Raw genomic sequence first — 19,513 nt, forward strand, 5'->3', positions numbered from 1 at the left:
AACGATTCAACTATCCTTCCTCTTGTGTTAGTGTAGAGACAGTTCCATAGGATGTTATGGGAGTTGAGGGGATTTAATACCATTAGTTTCTTCTTAGGCTGTTTAGAGGAGGAATGGTTTAGGAAGTTGATTTATCAGATCTACTAATTAATTTAAATCCATGTTCTGGCTGCTGGGCAAATAAATATTGCAGATGCATAGGGAAAATGTTAGAAAGACGGTAAGTGCTCCTGCTTCCAAATTGGTTTTCAGTGGTATTTCTTTTTTAGGAACATTGTCACGAATGTAAGTAGCAACCCCTCCACCTGCATGAATGGGATTGTTGCGGTTTTTGTGATATGCTGTGAAATGTATCATATTAGCTACGTAGTTATCTCGAAAATTAGTTTCTTGTAAGCAAATTATTTCGGGTTGGTGTTCATTAATAAGTTGTTGTAGATATTCGTATTGAGGATAATATCCGTTAATATTCCATTGCAGTATCCAAGAATTCATGATGGCTTTTAAGAGATGTATTTACTAGATTTGATCCGTATCAGTTATTGGGATTGTCTGATCTGGGTCAGGCCTATTGCTTTCTCCGTTTATGGCAGTAAGTAGTTTCTTTGCAAGTCTGGTACTCTGGTTTTAATTTTTTTGTCCTGATACTAGGGATATAGATTATGCAGGGTCTCGATGAGATCTTCAACATGGGAAGTATAAGATAATGCAATAGGTAAGATATTTGTTGCTGATGTTCATTTAGTATTTTCAAATAAACTTTTGAGTTGTATGAAATTAAGAATAAAATTTGAGGGATTAGCTTCTATTACTTCCTTAACAGGAAGTAGTTGTTCTTCAAGACTGAGGGGATTTAATACCATTAGTTTCTTCTTAGGCTGTTTAAAGTCTTGGGTTTTATGTGATCCTAGAACAGGAAATTCATCATCTGTTTTATCATCTCCCGAGATAGAAGAATTATCTAAGAAGGAATTATCAGCCTTGAAAGTGTTATTTGCACTTGAAAGCAAGGGTCGTTTTTATTCCTTGAGGTTTAGTTATGAGCGATTCTTTATTTGCTTCATGTATTGGGACTGAAGTGTTTAAGTTCAAGGAGATGCTCTGTTCAGGGATTTTTCTAGAGGAAGATGATGTGTCATTAGAATATTCAATAATTTGCTGACGGTCAGTAGTTGGCTGAGGATTCATAGTTGCATTTGCTGGGTTGGAAGTGTCCTCCTTGGAGGAAACTGAATGTTGATTAGGTGGCTGGTTGTTTACTTCTAGAGTCTCAGGTAGTGAGAGACATACTCGGCCCGGGTGGCCTTCTTCTTTGCAAATAAAACTGGTGGGAACGTCTGACGAAGTGTAGATCCAATAACTGGTTGCTTCAAAACATATTTGTAGTGCATTCGGTAGTTTATTGAAATCGTCAGGTGAATCCCGGAATATTAATTCCAGCCTTTAGGTTGGATATAGATGACATTGGTTTGCAACCCAGTTGTTGTAAGTGTTCTTCAATGACTGTGTTGGGTAAAATAGGGCATACATTGGATAATATCACTCTCTTGTTTGCCACAATTAACGGTCTGAGAGTGAGATCAATATTATTGATTCTAATTATAGGGTGACTTGAGTGACAATTCCTGAACAATTTTTGTGTTCGATAGGAATATGCAAATTCTTGAGTTTGAAATACGAAATATGTAACGCATGTTAGCTGGATCTGTTATTTTTCATACAGCAAGGACGTAGTCTCTTATTGGGATTCCGTCGTGAGCATCAATAATAATAGCCTGTTCCTTTTTTTGTGTTAACTGCATTACAGAAGCATAACTTATCTGAGACGGCATGGGTACATTATGGGTAGAACTGTCGGTAAGGTTATGTACGGACTGATTTCCTTGGTAAGAAGCCATTTCCTTGAGGGTGGGAGGCTTTGAAGCCTCCCTGAATTACGATGTTCAACTGTTGATTATTGATATCCTAACGGTTTTCTACTGGGTTTTCTACACGTAGAACAGAAAATAATCAATTTCACTCTAATTAAATAAAATTATGTCGAGTCCAGTCCTCGAAGTTTACATTGAGTGTTAATACTCACATTTAGTCCAGTATTTGTATTGAGAAAGGACTTGAAGTATGTTTATTTAGATTAAGACTGGCACACATCAATAACACGTTTGTACGGGAAACTACCTCATTCCTCATTTCCCTAGTACACCTCTTCAGTGATGCCTAGGCCATTTATGACAGCTGATGGCAGAGCTGTTGAGGATCCAACCTGCCTTCGGGCTGAGAACTAAATATACATACTCATTCACTGCCAACTCTATCTCCGTTATAGTGTTCTGTTATAATTCGTGTTTCGACAGACTGGAAAACCTAAACGCTGTATTACCTGAGTCGAAACCGACTTAATAAATATGACAACATGAAGAGGTGTACTCGGGAAATACTGTATGTTGTCCATGTATAGATGTATAGTGAGATGGGTACGGGACTATGAGTAGTAGGAAACTATAATTTCGTAAATGTGAGCTAAGACGACAATGTCAGAAGTGGAGGCGCACAATTAAGATATGTTCCGCACATTTATTTACGAGTGGTGAGAATAACTTCAGATGGGTCTCACAATCATGACCAAAGCACCACGATCCAGAGAGAATTTATTTCTAACGGTATAAAGAGAAAAGCGTGCGATGAAAACAGAGAACTTCCTTCGAAAATGGTAAGAAAGGAAATGCTAGCAGATCGTAATCAGAGTGCGGGTAGTTTGCTGAGTAATGCTGTACGCAAAATTAAATGAAACACTGTGGTCGAGAAACGTAGAAACTTGCCACCTCTAACTAAAAAAATGTTTACGATGCTCTGATCATTACAGACATAAGATAGTTAAGTAAAACAAAATCAATTTTGTCTACTGTTCATATTAGGTCTTCTGACAACATACGTTTAAAAGGAGGGCACGTATATTTCGCTGTCTTGTGTAAATGTCCAAGACTTTGGTATTGTTCCGCCCAACGACCAAAAATGTTCACTCTCGTGCGAAGCGAATAAGCAAGCTTTTAGGCTTAAAAAGCGTTTGCGAGATTTTGGGGTAAAGTAGAAAAAATACTGCCATCGCTGGTTTAGACGCTGTCTTTCTGAGCCCAAGTTGGCAGGTTCGAACCTGGCTCATTCCGGTGATACTTGAAGGTGCTGAAATATGTCAGCCACTTGTAGACAGATTTACCGGCACAGGAAAGAACTCCCACGAGAAAAAAATCCGACACCTCAGCGTCATCGAAAATCGTGTAAGTAGTTAGTGGGACGTGAAGCCATTATTATTATTGTCGATGTTTTCTAAACGTGATCACAAGTGGAAATATGACACTCAGTTGTGGTCTCAGACTATTATGGAGCTTTTATTTAGCTTTTCCTGAAGTGCATGATTTGCTTTAAGGTTTAAATATATAAAATTATTTCAGTTAATGGAAAGGGAGAGTGGTAAAGTGTACGACTGAAGAGAACTGAAAACTACTTACGATACTTTTTACAATTTGCTTTATATCGGACCGACACAGATAGGCCTTACGGCGACGATGGTATAGGAAAGTACTAAGGGTCGGAAGGAAGCGCCCGTGGGCTTAATTAAGGTACAGCCCCGGCATTTCCCTGGTGTGAAAATAAGAAACCGCGGAAAACCATCTTCGGGGCTGCCGACAGTGGGGTTTGAACCCACTGTTTCCCGAAAGCAAGCTTACAGCTGCGCGGCCCTAACCGCACGGCCAACTCGCTCAGTCAATAATTTATTATTCTTGTATATAGCCCTATATGACATTTAAAGGAATAATAATACTGACGAAAGTAAAGGACTCGGATGTTCACACGGTGTTGCACATCTAGTCCCTAAATTGTAAAATCTGGTAGGGTATGAATGCTGCACGTGTTGTACGAAGGGAAAGCAACACACTGTACACACAGAAAATATATTCATTAGCTTTTAATACAATAAATACACACCAAAAGTGAAAAACGGAGCACAATTCCAGGTTATCATGGATTTCTTTTCCTATTTTATTTTTTGTACCAATTTGCTTTACGTCGCACAGACACAGATAGGCCCTGCGGCGACTACGGGGCAGGAAAGGGGTAGGAGTGGGGAAGGAAACGACTGTGGCCTTAATTAAGGTACAACCCCAGCATTTGCCTGGTGTAAAAATTGGAAACCACCTTCAGGGCTGCCGACAGTGTGGTTCAAACCCACTATCTCCTGAATGCAAGCTGACAGCTACGCGACCTAAAGCCTGCAGCCATTCACTCGGTATCAAACACATGATTTTTCTGGATGTTCGCTTTCAAAGGCATGGTCATTCAGTGAAAGGAAAATGTCATCCCTTATATTTCCTAAAACTTTAATTTCAGTCTTCAAGATAAGATCCAAAGAATCTCATTCACGCCGACAGGGGTATCAGTCGCGAAGTCAGCCCAAGTAGGCCAATTCACATGACATGTTAACTACCAATTGTTATTTATTTAACACTTCGGTTAAAAGTACCCCGTTTCACGAACGCATTTCCAACATTTGTTACGAAACAATTGTTAAGGGCAAATTAAGACATTTCCGTGAGATTTCTGAACGCGTGTGGCAGTGCGTGTCTTTTGTTTCCTTACATAAAGCGCTCGTAGTGGTGTGTTGAATTAATATTTTGTCACACATGATTGACATTATTGTAGGTTATGGTTAGTGGAGACCGCTAAGACGTAAACATGTCAAGTAAGAGGCAATGAAAGCGTTGTTATGATGAATACGAGACAATGTTGTTATAGTTTCAATTTGAATAGTATGCAAGTGTGCTTAAAAAATGAAAGAACGGACCGTTATCACAACATTCGATATAGCCTATTCTTATGAGTGCAATCTAAGGCTCCTACATCACCGGGAAAATGTGATAATTGGTATGTCTTTAATGATTTTCGGGCATTATTTTATTGCGGGGAAAATAATAATACATTGTTAATGCTGCAATGGCAGCAGGAATTCTTTGCAGAATTCCACACACTCTTGTCTGGCACTCGTGAACATAGTCGCCTACAATTACATGAAAAGTGTCTCAACCATAATATATAACGAGAGGCCAGACCCTGTTGTCAGCCAATTTCAACGAGCTTCAATGTACCTGTGAGGGGACACTCAACAGTAACTCGTGTTTCGTTTCCGGAAAAAAATTGTCATGACACAGGATCTGCTTCGGACAAAGTGAAGTTGGTACACCATTAAAAGGCGAACAAATTTTACTAAAACATGTCAGGTCCGCAACCTAATTTCTGAAAAATTGATGAATCCCCGATTCCAATGCAACGTATATATACTTGGAGTTACATCACAGTCAAACGGAGTGGTGGCCTAGTGGTCACCGTACTTGTCTGTGAACCTCGTAGACGTGAGTTTGAGTCTCGTCGCAGCTATAATTCTTGTACAAAATATATTAATAATTGAGGGAACGTGAAGATAAACATGGGAACAAAAATATTACGCAAATTGCAGTACACTTTATTTTCTAGCTGAAACGAATATAGGCCTAAACGTTCTCACAGTTACTGCTGGATCTCTCTCTCTCTCTTAGTTTGAGGTAGAAAACGTAGTTCACTGCAGTTTGCCTAATTTTTGTATTCGCATTTTTACCTTCACGTTCCCTCAAATAATAATTTAATTTGTATAAAGAATATAGCTACAGCGGGACTCGAACTCACGCCATTGCGGTTCGATGATAAGTCCGGTGACCACTCGGGCACCGCTCTGCTTGACTACGATGAAACTCCAAGTATAACTTACATGCGTTGTATTAGAATCGGGGATTCATCAATTTTTCGTAAATTATTAGGTTGCGGACCTACATGTTTAAGTAAAATGCGTTCGCCTTTTAGTGTTCTATCACTAGAGCCCTGCGCGGATATAGAAAATATTATCCGCATTCCCACTTCATTCATCCGCACCCGCATCCACAAATAGTTATCCCCATCCGCGAACATCTACCACCTCCACTTGGTCCGAAGCGGACCCTGCCTCATGACATTTGTCCTCAATTTTTTCGCAAACGAAAGCGTATTGACCTAAACTCTTATACACGAGTTACTGTTGAGTGTCTCCCAACAGGTACATTAAGCTCGTTGCAATCGATTGGACGCAGGGTCTGACCTCTCCTTGTAAAAACTATAAGCAATTGCTGCATTGAAGAGACTGATAAGTTTCAGTCTGTTGGAAACTCTAACCTATTTTCAATTTCTTCTAGTACCATGTTCATTATGGCTTTAGTAATTAGATAACTTTGTACAAATCTTTCTTCTGACAACTCTAAAGTTCTTTTTCTTAGTATGGGTCGTCCTTTGCCTTCATCAGTCTATATAAATATAGCAGTAAAGCTTCAAACTTACGTCCTCTACATGCCTTCATTTCGAAATTTTAGCAGCTGTTAAGAGATTTAACAAAGAGCTGCTGCCATGTTAATTTAACACAAGTATTAACAATATGTTGCCAGCCCCGTGGTGTAGGGGTAGCGTGCCTGCCTCTTACCCGAAGGTCCCGGGTTCGATTCCCGGACAGGTCAGGGATTTTTACCTGGACCTGAGGGCTGGTTCGAGGTCCACTCAGCCTACGTGATTAGAAATGAGGAGCTATCTGACGGTGAGATAGCGGCCCTGGTCTAGAAAGCCAAAAATAACGGCCGAGAGGATTCGTCGTGCTGACCACACGACACCTCGTAATCTGCAAGCCTTCGGGCTGAGCAGCAGTCGCTTGGTAGGCCAAGGCCTTTCAAGGGCTGTAGTGCCATGGGGTTTGGGGGTATTAACAATATATTAGAGTTAACAATTCTTGATGAGACGATTTTGTTAAATTATGTGTTAAGTCTCCTTAACAACAGACATTTGTTGAGGAAAGTGGGCCTAACTATCACGCAAACTATTATTTTATACGCACGGAAATGAATTTCAAGGAAACATACCTGAAAAATGATACGCCATTGCCCTTTATGAACCAGCCATAAGCTGCATAGGAGACCGGCATTTTACTTCAGAGAAATATATATTTCAATTTTTCGGGAAGCTCCATTAGTGACTGCCAAAAATCCGGCTTTTGCCAAACAGCGCGCTCGCTCAACTTCGCACGCGACTGCAGTGCCAGTGCTACCTCTAGTGTATTATTTACTAACTCAATGCTCATGCCCCTGTTTATTTGGTAATTGTTTCTGGTGTGAAGTTCCCTTGAGGAACATAAACTGTTGAGCAATAAATAAGCCCACCTCGGGGCTACCTTGTGTAAATACTTTACTTAAGAACAACCGACAGGTTGTAAGTGCACAATTAGAAACCGATGCCTCTGCGAGGCTGGACTATGATATAATTGGAGCGCAAACTCCCCTGTAGTGGAAAAGATAGGAGCAAATCGTGCTCTTGTACATTTGGTACCTGCCAAGAGCAATTTAGCTCTATTCTGCGTAATTTATCATTTATAATTATCTCAAGTTTTGTACCTGATATTCGGACTTCTAATTCCATTATGTTGTTGGAGCTGACGAGCTCATTATAAGATTGCTGTTGTTTATTCAGGTGTTCTATTTATCAAATTTTAATTTAAAAAAGGAAAGAAATAACATTTCAAAATTATTTGTGTTAACTTATGCTCTAGTTCATTCCTTGTCCACCCATTCACCCCAGGCGCATCTTATCCCTCTGTAAACCACGGAAACTCCGTATAATGTATTATTATTATTATTTCATGTCGTTTCGGCCAACCAAGGACCACGTCATTTCAACTGTCCCTTTCCCCAGGCTTTCAACATTTGCCCAGTACTCTCGCATTCGTTGTCTGTTCCTTTCTTTCTTTCTTCGGTCCACACCTTCCTTGTTTTCAGCTTCGGCTTTTCTCGGAAACTCTTGTGGTCTTAAGTTTCTTTTTAAGTGAGTTGCGCTCCAGGATATCATCATGTGTGAAGCCCACCTCTTGTAGATCTTTTTTTATCTCACTGAACCATGTTATTATTATTCTGTTGCTATTTCTTAATAATAGATGTTGTATCTTTGTATCTGTGTGTTAGGACAAGCCAGAGCAAAATTTAGCTTTCATACCAGTCTTAGACACATTTCCGTCTGTTAAGAGTATGGAAGCAGCTGAACACTAGTGCGTGAAAGCTGTGAGAAGTGTCTATCATAGGATGAACTGAGCTCCAGTGACTCAGTGAGAAAAGCAATGGTAAGGTATCTCACTCTTCAACCTTTCTAGTACTCCTTATTATAACGCCCTCAAATGTTTTTTTGTTTGTTTCGGTCTCTATCAATGCAGTCACTACTGGAATTATTTGAGGATCCAACCAGCCTCCAAGTAGATGACGTAACATCCAGAAATGGGTCTTTCCGGGGTTGAATTTTGAATTATTTAGAGAATTGTATGTTGTATGTTGGGTATTCAGCCCGAAGACTGGTTTGATCCTCTGCAGCTCCGCCAACAGCTGTCATAAATAGCCTAGGCGTCACTGAAGAGGCGTACTAGGGAAACGAGGAGTGAGGTAGTTTCCCGTTGCTATTACATATCAGTCTGCCAAGCCCACTGAAGTGCATGCACCAACCGACCCTACGAGCGATATTTTCACAACATTTATAACACGGACTGGCTGCAGAAGCAATGGTATTACTAGCATCACTCGTACCTCAGTCACTTTCATGTTGTCAAAGCCAGGGATGAGACTGGGACAGGTCAATGAAAGTAACAAATTTCATATAGCCCATACAAGAAGACATAGTGCACTGTAAACACTACATCTCGCCAGCAAAGGCATATTTAGTGACTTATGGTGCTATAATTTGGAATAGGTCGAACTTTTAATTCTAGACCGGGTCATAAGTGAGCCTCTGCCATTATTCCATTAAGTGTGCACACTGATCATTCCAATCAGCGCGTCAGAGTAGAGATCGAATAGCTGGAATACTATGAAGACCCAATGTGTTCCGTACCAGCAGTATCAGAAAATGTATGAAGCAGAGGAATGACATGCTAAAGAAGAAAGTTATCTAGTTGTTACACTCTGTGCGCAGCAGTAATCCTATCTATCGGAGATGAGTGACAACATAAGAGAAAGTATACCGCAACAAGCAATTGTCAATGTAATGTTACTGTTGACCAATTTTATGAGCTTTCGATATTGCAGGTCTTCGTCACATTTAGTTTTCTTCAGACTGAAATACCACTTTTCATAGTCGGTACGGCAAAACTGAATAAAACAAATGATCGGAAATTGTATTCTCTATAACTTTTGGTATGTAGTACTTTTCAACAGGACCAATATATAGGTATTTAAAAACTAAATTTTAGGCACCTTCCCCTAAACTACCATTTCATCCAGGGTGAATAAAATACCGACATACCGATTTTCATTAAATTCTGTTTACCCATTTTATCGTGCCTCGGCGCTGATATGGACTTAACAAAAATACAAATTCTTGAATATCTCTGTTATAGCCGGTAGGTAAAAATGTATTAAGACATAAATGATGGAAAATTTAATTCTATGTAACTTTAGTTATGTAGTATTTATCGATAGGACCACTAATAACGTAAATATTTGAGAATTAAATTTTAGGCCTTCCCCTAAACTACCATTTCCTTCAGCGTGAATAAAATGGTGTATAGCCTAGATTGTAGTGGCTCATTCCCGACTTTACATACCGATTTTCATTAAATTATCTTCAGTCGTTTTCTCGTAATTACGGAAAATTAAAAAGTTCACTTCCTTGTTACTGTGGACGTGACAGATATAGAAATACCATTCTTTTTAAATTCTGCGCAATGTACAGACAAAACTCTCATTTTATATATATATAGATAGATATGTAGAGAACATAGATGAGACAAAGACTTCAATGGACGGAGCCAAGTTTTATTCACAAGATTTTACTGCCATCGTATTTTACTGCATTAGAGTTTAATACATATTTATGTTAAATTACTTCAGACTGTATAGATTAATAATGTACACTCATTTGCATGTCGTTCCCAATGCTGACGATGGCTCAAAGACTCGAAACGTGTAGGCCTACGTTCAAAAAATATAATACGTTAATTAAATAATCTAGAGCCTCCGTGGCTCAGGTGGCAACGCGCCTGCCTCTCACAGCCGGGTTCCATGGTTAAATCTCGGTCACTCCATGTAGCATTTATGCTGGACTAAGCGGAGGCGGGACAGGTTTTTCTCCGGGTACTCCGGTTTTCCCTGTCATCTTAAATCCAGCAACACTCTAATATCATTTAATTTCATCTGTCAGTCATTTAACAATTCACCAAAGTGCGACAAACTTCGGCAGCCGGCACAATTCTTATCCTCGTCGCTAGATGGGGCTTCATTCAATTTCTGACTCTGTCGAATGACTAGAAACAGGCTGTGATTTTTTCTAATTAAATAATCTACAAGATTACATTATATAATACTGAATTGGTTGAAATGTTATATTCTAATTCAGATAAAAGTTAATACATAGTCTACTTGATGTAATATATACATACTGTATATGGATATAGGTAAATTGAAATATTACGTATTCTAGTGCAGTCCTTCGAAGTGCAATTGATGAAAGACAGGAGAAGAAGTCCATTTTAGAGCCCAAGGAGCTGTGTAATTATACAAAGTTTGGATAACCTATATTGCTTTGGTGTACATATTATTTAACTTAAAAAAGAAAGGAGGAAGAATTGGATCCTGAAATCTTTGAGCATTCGATCAGTTCCTTTAATGCTAGTAGTGTTGGCAGATTTCATTGTCAGTTAAATCGTGGCGTCTAATTTACATTATGTTAATCATGTTTCATGTACTGTACAACCGTACCGTGTGTTTGCGTTCCTCACCTAATACTAATTTGACAATAAAGTAAGATCTAACTATACCGCGTCTCCGATCGCTCAACACGTTCTCCTTATAAAAAGAAGATTGCATCAGCGATCCAATGACAAAGTCAGGGAAGCAGAAAGGGAATTTATAGCAACAGGTCTTGGGATCAACCTATCACCTGTCATCGAGTTCACAGAAACCATTTCACACTCGACATCCCAGTAAACTATGTATGTGCGTAGAAACTACCTGATAACCTGTCCGGCTCCATGGAGAAATGGTTAGTGTGCTGGCCTTTGGTCACAGGGGTCCCGCGTTCGATTCCCGGAAGGATCGGGAATTTTAACCATCATTGGTTAATTTCCCTGGCACGGGGGCTGGGTGTATGTGTTGTCTTCATCATCATTTCATCGTCATCACGACGCGCAGGTCGCCTACGGGAGTCAAATCAAAAGACCTGCACCTGGCGAGCCGAACCCGTCCTGGGTCTCCCGGCACTAAAAGCCATACGCCATTTCATTTTACCCGATAACCTCTTACTTACTACAATATTGATATCCAGAGGAAAATGCCTGGTGAAGTAACATTTTTCATATTTTATAAGAAAATAGAATGGTTGATAAGTGATAACTCTCCAAAGTATATTCACTTTCTTTTAATGAGACATGCTGGAATAGGAATATGAATTATCTAATTTTTTTTTTCATAATTTATCAATGTTTATACAAACTAGCCAGTAGATAACCCGGGTGAATTATCGGCTTATCAGATTTCCACGCTTTTCTCTTCATCCAGATGAAAAATATTTTGGCTGAATCATCCAATTCTTTAATTTCCATATGCCATAAGAAAACACAACTTTCGTAAAGCTAGTGGAAGTACGATAGATCGTCAAAACACTTCTGTATATCACTATAGCAGAATTCTGTGAAGTGGATATTTGGAGAACAACAACAAATTTCAACAAAACAGAGCTTCTTAGCATCTTCTCAAGGTTTTTAACAACCCTTTCTTAAGACTAGTTAGTTTTCCCCATGTTTAAAAAAAATATATTAATATTTACAAACCACTTTACAAGACGACGTTGAAATAAAAACATCGAAACTTCTGCCCCAATTAGGTTTTCTTTTTGTAAGGTTGTCTGGGATGTAGGTGGCAGGGAATTTAAATAATGCACGACCCCAGCATTTTAATGAAGTGAAGTCGAAAAAGTATTTTTTTTTAATCCTTTCAGTAGGTGTTTAACCCGATCCATATCATTAGTCATTCCCCCTGGTTTGGCGTCTCTACACCCCTGGTGAAAGGGGGGGGGGGTGTCTTACGTATGCTGGTACCGGTGCACATTTAAGCGTTCATCACCCAGATATTTTTTTTCTTTTTGCTATTTGTTTTACGTCGCACCGACACAGATCTTATGACGACGATGGGACAGGAAAGGCCCAGGAATGGGAAGGAAGCGGCCGTGGCCTTAATGTACAGCTCCAGCATTTTCCTGGTGTGAAAATGGGAAACCACGGAAAACCATCTTCAGGGCTGCCGACAGTGGAGTTCGAACCCACTATCTTCCGGATGCGAGCTCACAGCTGCGCGCTCCTAACCGCACAGCCAACTCGCCCGGCAGAATTTGTTTAAATAGAGTTTGTATTTTCTTTAATGTTGATTAGTTTTAAAGTGGTTTATGATGGTGAAATCACCCGGACGTGGAGCACTCAAGTACGGTTTCCCAATCTTACCCTCGAGCGAGTTTGCCCGTTCTTAACGTTTGGGGCTAGCATTCGGAATATGATGGATTCGAATCTCTCAGTCGGAGCCATGAATATGATTTCCCATTTTCACATTAGGCCCATGTTGGAGCTGTACTTAAAATCAAAGTCACAGCCACACCTTCCCAGCCCTCACCCTTTCCATCCTTACGTCGCCGAAAACCTTGGACATGCTAGTGCGAAGTTCATCCACTAGCATAAAGGAAAAAGCTAAATCTGATCCTAAGTCGTGCCGTTTAAAAGTTCAAAATCATTATGTTGTCCTTCAAGAGTTTAGGTTTGCAGACTGATGTGAGATCAATATTACTTACTTATCTACGTCTAGTACAGTATATAACGACAGAGAAAGTCTACACATTGATACAAGATTTCACTTTCCGTCACTTCAAAACTAATTACAACAGCAAAACTTATTAGCTCAGACCGATATACGTAATGGGGGCGTTGAGACGAGCAAGCACGAACACGCCGCATTTAACTGTATTACACGTAGTAGTTCACAAGATCACGAGTGCAAGCACCAACACACACACATACATACACTAACACTAATCACCACTTCTATTTTATTTTTCCTGTACACTACATCATTGGATTACAGGGAGTAGCACCTAGTTCCTGAATCTCACCTGATAAGCTTCGGTCCCTTGCACTGCACGCAGCTCGGCCTCTGAAACAACAGAAACACTAAATTACTCTGAGGAACACAAACTTCGCATCATTTTACTCTACATCATATCTTAGAATGATGCGTTTGCAAAGTTGGATAAGGATGCTAGTAAAGTTGCAATCACTTTGTGATAAGTAACACACCAATCAGTACAGCTTACATCACATCACATCACATCACAACACAACACAGAATAAAGGCAAACCTTGAAGAGTGTACTGTACACGCTTCTGTCCCGCTTGAGCGAGCCCCACGAAGTCCTCGGAAACCCAGAGACCAGAAACCGGTATCGACAACTCACACCACGCTTAGCACAAAGGGGAATGATTCAAAACTACAGTTCCATTTCACTTCACTGAGGGCAGTTCGACCTTCACCTTAACCCCCATGTCCCGACTTTATACTAGTCCAGAAACTGGGTTAAAAATTGCTACATCAAATTATTTCAAATATTAGACAACGTGTTACTATAATGGAATTGCTGTGAGTGTTATCAAACCACTCTACCCTGAACAACCCCGGGACTCCATATCGATGAGTAGGGTTTGAAGTTGAAAGAGGTGCAGAGAGGCAGCATTCATAGCCGCCCTCAAAGGCGTCGGGGTGAGGGAAGACGAGAAGAAATTCCTGCCGTCCTCGAGTAGATTTAGATCGCCCTACCAGTTGCAGTATCAAAGTTCTTCTTTCAATAGTTCTAATAAATACGCATAATTATATCTGGTACATTATATCAATATCCATCATGGAGAAATACGCCCCAGCTCAAACTTTACACCCATCCCCTGACCTACGAACTACAGTTACAGGCCAGTCGCACGATAATGGAAGTTTTCCGAATGACGTCGGAGGAATATTAGCCACAGCATCCTTCAAGCAAGCACAAAGGAAATTCTCGGAATGGTCTTTATTATTATTATTATTATTATTATTATTATTATTATTACTGGGCTGAGTGGCTCAGACGGTTGAGGAGCTGGCCTTTCGATCCAACTTGGCAGGTTCGATCCTGGCCCAGTCCGGTAATATTTGAAAGTGCTCAAATACTCGGCCTAGTGTCGGTAGATTTGCTAGAACGTAAAAAGAACTCCCGTGAGACTAAATTCCGGCACCTCGGCGTCTCTGAAAAGCGTAAAAGTAGTTGGTGGAGCGTAAAGCCATTATTATTATTATTATTATTTCATTAATGCTCTTGAAGATATAACATCGTCTTTTACAAGCTTCTCTGATTAAATACCTATACTCCGCACTGCTTTACTTCCAAATTGACGTTTCGGCCGATTTTGGCTCTGTCTGGTGGTTATGCGTTGAAACATAAAACATCCAACCAATCCCAAGCTACCAGTCATATCGACTTACGTCGGCAGGAAGTGATCTCGAAACTCAGTTGCCAACTCTAATATTTACATTCACCAAGTGGTTTAACCTATCTCGCTCAGCATGTATGGTATTCGGTACTGTTCGTGATCTTGTGCATTTTTCTTCAGTTATTTTTGTTTTTCATATTAGTCTTTATCTCTCTAGTATAGTACAGTATGCCAACGGCCGTAGCCGTGTTGAAACACCGGATCCCGTGAGATCTCAGAAGTTAAGCAACATTGGGCGTGGTCGAGATTTGGATAGGTTGCCACGCGCTGTTGGTGGGGTAAGGGAATGACGAAATAACACATCACTCAACCGCTGGTACAGGAAGGAAATGAACTGGCCACCCTACCGTACGTAAACTCCGGCTCAGGCACACCTCTGCGGAGGTTCGGACCTGCCTTCGGGTAGAATACACCTTTATAGTACAGTATAGCGTAGTTAACAGTTTAGCATAATGTGTTAGTAAAATACTGGTTTAGTAGTTCAGTGTTTAAAAATAGCTGTAGTTTTATTTACGTGCATGCATTGGTTAGTGTACTTAGTTTGTGCGTGTTTAGAATGTCTCAATGTTGTTCGGGAAAGACAAGTGGCAAGAAAGTGACTCAGATCACTGGAGTGTTCTCTTTGTAAGCCATAACCTCCTTCCTGTACCAGCGGCTGAGTGATGTGTTATTTCGTCATTCTCATTTATTTTAATATTTTTTTAGTGTCGGAAGTTGTTAGTATGTGTAGTTTTTGTGAATTTGTTTCCACTCCCGATTCATTAGTTTTTCTGAGTACGGCATTACATTCTACGAGGGCTGTTTACCGCGGTCGTTACGCATCAACTGTTCTTGCGGCAGTAGCGCGCTGGCAACAGAGGTAAAGCGATGCTCATTTGTTTTGCGAAACGTCAATTTGGACGTAAGGCCGTGCGGAGTATAGTACAATGTAAATTCTGAATTAGGTTATAACATTAGTGACTATGTAACATCCATAAGCTGTCATAATTTCATTTACTGTTTGAGGTATTTATATTAGATTTTAATGCATGTCTTATAATAAGGAGTAAGATAAAAGTAAGACTACAGGTTACCTTCCTGCAGCATTTGCAAGTTGCCAGAATGACAAAGAGTAGGCCTACCTAAAGACACGCAATTAGTTACAATGCATAATTATAAACTGGAACAGCAGATTCTCGCTAATCTGGACATTCCTTACACAGAGGGGTGGCGAATTACTGACTGTCGGATTAACCAGTGTGTCTGTCCGGCTCCATGGCTAAATGGTTAGCGTGCTAGCCTTTGGCCACAGGGGTCCCGGGTTCGATTCCCGGCAGGGTCGGGAATTTTAACCATAATTGGTTAATTCCGCTAGCTCCGGGGCTGGGTGTATGTGTCGTCTTCATCATCATTTCATCCTCATCACGACGCGCAGGTCGCCTACGGGAGTCAAATCGAAAGACCTGGCGAGCCGAACTTATCCTCGAACACTCCCGGCACTAAAAGCCATACGCCATTTCATCAATGTCTCAGAGAAATTTAGATTAACCTTTTGCAGTATAGTTTACAAGGGAAATCACTTATTCATGAACAAAACAAGTACGTAAAGTACATTTTGTCCGGCCCCGCGGTGTAGGGGGCAACGCATCCGCCTGCCACCCGGCGGCCCCGGGTTCCATTCCCGGCCGGGTCCGGGGTTTTTAATTGTAAATGATTAATATCCCTGGCATAGGGACTGGATGTTTGTGTCGTCCTTAACGTTCTTTGCCTGTCATTCAACACTCTACACTTCCACAATTCCACTTAAACGCAGGTTCCTCTTATATGGTGAAAGTAGTGGCAAAAAAGCTTCACAGGTCGATGCTACGAACAAATATCATTTTAAAAACAAAAGTAAATTTTATACACAGTTAATGGACAGAGTGAATACAGTCAAATAGTATATTGTTCAAATTCGTCATTTCACCAAGGTGTGATATTTTTCAAAACACTCAGTGGAATGAAGCCCCGGATTTCTGGAACGTGTTTGACAAAAAAAATGTTCTTTGCCCCTGCCCTTTTCCTTTTCGGTCACTACACACTGCACAATCTTTAGTTTTGGATTTCTCAAGTTCACCAAGGAAGTGTTGCCTTTTGTCCAACCTTTCCTCTTCGTCCAGTGATGATGGTCTGCCCCTTTTTCTAAAAATGCTTTCATTTCTGTCAATGTAACATATTTCCATGGCCACCAGATAGAATTTCTTCTCAAGGGAGCATAAGCAAGCTTGGCAGCTGCATATCGATTTGTTTCATTCACTATTTCAGTCAAAAGCTCGTCGGAAAAAATAATGAAAGAAATCCGACAGCGTCTGTGGGAACTGCAGAGCCTGATAACTGAATACCAGGATTAGGAACTGTGAAGTTATAATGTTTGTAAGAATTGCCTGGTGGGTTTATCTTCTTCCAACCAGAATCGTCTGTTGTATTTATTTCTCCTTCTGCTTCTATTTCACTTTCTTCATTATCATCACTCTCACTAACTTCAATAATATCTTCGTCAACAAATTCACTATCATCCGAGGATAAATTATCTTTATCAACCAACAAAAGACCTTCAATATCTGAATCGTTCAAGTCACATTCATTTGAAGTGGAGGCCATGTTTGTTTACAAACAAGAGTTACGGTAGGTCATAGATGGAAAGAAAAGACACTGCACTCAAAACACGCAAACATAACAAGAAACGAACTGAAATCTGTAGTTAAGAAGTTTACTCACCAGATGACATTAGCGGAAACTTCCAGTACAGGAGTAAATTATCAATAACTAAAGGAATACGTCTTGTCCAGCGGGACTGGCCAAAGGACCGCAACGGAGAGAGAGTTGATGTCCAGTCCCGCTGGACAAAGGACCGCAAAAGGTTAATACCTACTGCACTTAATTAAATCCAATGTTACAATATAGCACTCACACAATTAAGACAAATTTAGCACAGAATATACTAGTCCTTGAGTTCGCTGCACAAAGCATCACTCACTATGAAACAGGCCTCGAAGTTTTAGTTGCCACAATGACGATACTGGACGGCGACATGCTTTGTTACGCAATCGCTTTAAAAGGCACTACATCGGTACTGCACTTTACCTTGTTGCGTTATACAGGGTGAAGCGTAATTCGCGCACTCGGGCGTCGCAGCGCGACTCCTTACATGCCAGCAATAAAAAAATGTCTCTTACAAAATTTCGTCTTGCGAGTATATCCGGTAGAAAACGGACATTAAAGAGTAGTAATCTGGCAACACTGTAACCATATGTAGGGTAACTACCGCTGTCAGCACGTCCACCCTGTGCTGTACAGTTGGTGCAGTAGGTAGAGTTTTTGGTTGGCATGCAGGAGGTCGATGGTTCGATCCTGGGTTGAGACGCATTTTTTATTTGCTAATTTCCATCTGACATTACCTACTGTGATACAGTAAGACACCGTTTCTGAGGTCACATGTATCCTACATTTACAACATAATAATAATAATAATAATAATAATAATAATAATAATAATAATAATAATAATAATAATACATTGAGATACGTACTAAACAGCATGCAGTTACCAGACGCAACACGCAATGTTGAAAGGCAGAATTATTGGGACCATGGTGATAACACATACAAATTGTAACCGAGTTTGGACATTATTCGCAGAGCACGTTGCTAGGCCTACTGGTAACGTAAGGCCCTAACGCAATGTAATGGACCTGAACGAGGCAAGAATAATAGTTGGTACTAATCTATGGGACCATTGGAGGAGGGTACAAAGAAAACAGGTTTCACATGTAGTAGATGAAGTGGTGCGAATAAATTCACGCCCACGACGTGGAAAGGGCGCCTTTCAAAGCTGACCAATGAAAACGATTGTTCGTCCATTTCTAGGATCGTAGTATGTAAGTGCAAATGGTTTCTAGAGGACCCACTGCAATCGCTGTTGACGATTAAGATGCCAGATATCATACCACCTGGACTACATTTACGAAATAAAAAACATACGCCTCAACCCAGGATCGACCACTCGACCTCCTGCATGCTAACCCAAAACTCTTTCCATTGCACCAACTGTACAATACGCGGAACGTCTGCTGACAGAGGTAGTTACCCTACATGTGGTTACCGTGTTGCCAGACTGCTAATCTTCAACGTCGTTTTTCTGCCCGATATACTCGCAAGATGAAATTTTGTAAGAGACATTTTTTTATTGCTGGCATGTGAGGAGTCGCGCTGCGACGCCCGAGTGCGCGAATTACGCTTCATCCTGTATACCGTACTACAGGAAGATTTCTGCAGGTTCTGCAGTAGGAGAGTGGGAAAATCTCACGTTCTCTGCTTCTGCTACGTCCTCTTCTTCATCGCTTTCTTCCTTACTCTCCTGCACATTTTAATTATTATTCTTTATTAGTAAACACCTGGTCTACTTTATAGTTTCACTCAGCCACTTAGTAACGTCTTCTTCATTCATTCCTCCTCCTCTTCCTGGAAGCTTGTGGAACAAGTTATGAACATGATTCAGATTATTTATTTTGAATTAATCACGCGACGTGACGTCCAGGCGACGTTTTAGCTGAAAGGTCAGCGCAGGTACCGGGTTCGAACCAACATCGAGCCGGCGGGGGATTGGCGTATGGCCGCGTCCCTGTGGCTGTGATCTTCATCGCAAGCGCAACGGCTTTTTCTCAGTACCAACCACCGCGGAGCCTCGCTAGAGGACATGCGTCGTTGAGTGCATTGCGAGGTCATCCGAGCTGCGCCATATTGGGTCTCTATCTTCCACGGGTAGGGTACCGAAGCTTTACCATGGAACTTTAAAAGCACTGCTATAACAAGAGTGTTTATGAAGGCTTTAGCGAATCCAAACAGTTTACAAAAGTCGGC

The 19,513-nt window shown here is 40.7% G+C and overlaps 1 protein-coding gene across 1 annotated transcript in view; it reads right to left on the bottom strand.

Moving 5' to 3' along the window:
- LOC136857790 (uncharacterized) overlaps positions 1 to 19,513 on the bottom strand; it is a 793,681-nt gene that overhangs the window by 279,479 nt on the left and 494,689 nt on the right. Inside the window, exon 4 of the mRNA XM_068225167.1 lies at positions 13,231 to 13,271. The gene's annotated coding sequence lies outside the window, so the exon portion shown is untranslated. The remainder of the gene's footprint in view (positions 1 to 13,230; positions 13,272 to 19,513) is intronic.

The sequence above is a fragment of the Anabrus simplex genome, chromosome 1, assembly GCF_040414725.1.
Source record: "Anabrus simplex isolate iqAnaSimp1 chromosome 1, ASM4041472v1, whole genome shotgun sequence".
Classification (NCBI taxonomy): Eukaryota; Metazoa; Arthropoda; class Insecta; order Orthoptera; family Tettigoniidae; genus Anabrus; species Anabrus simplex.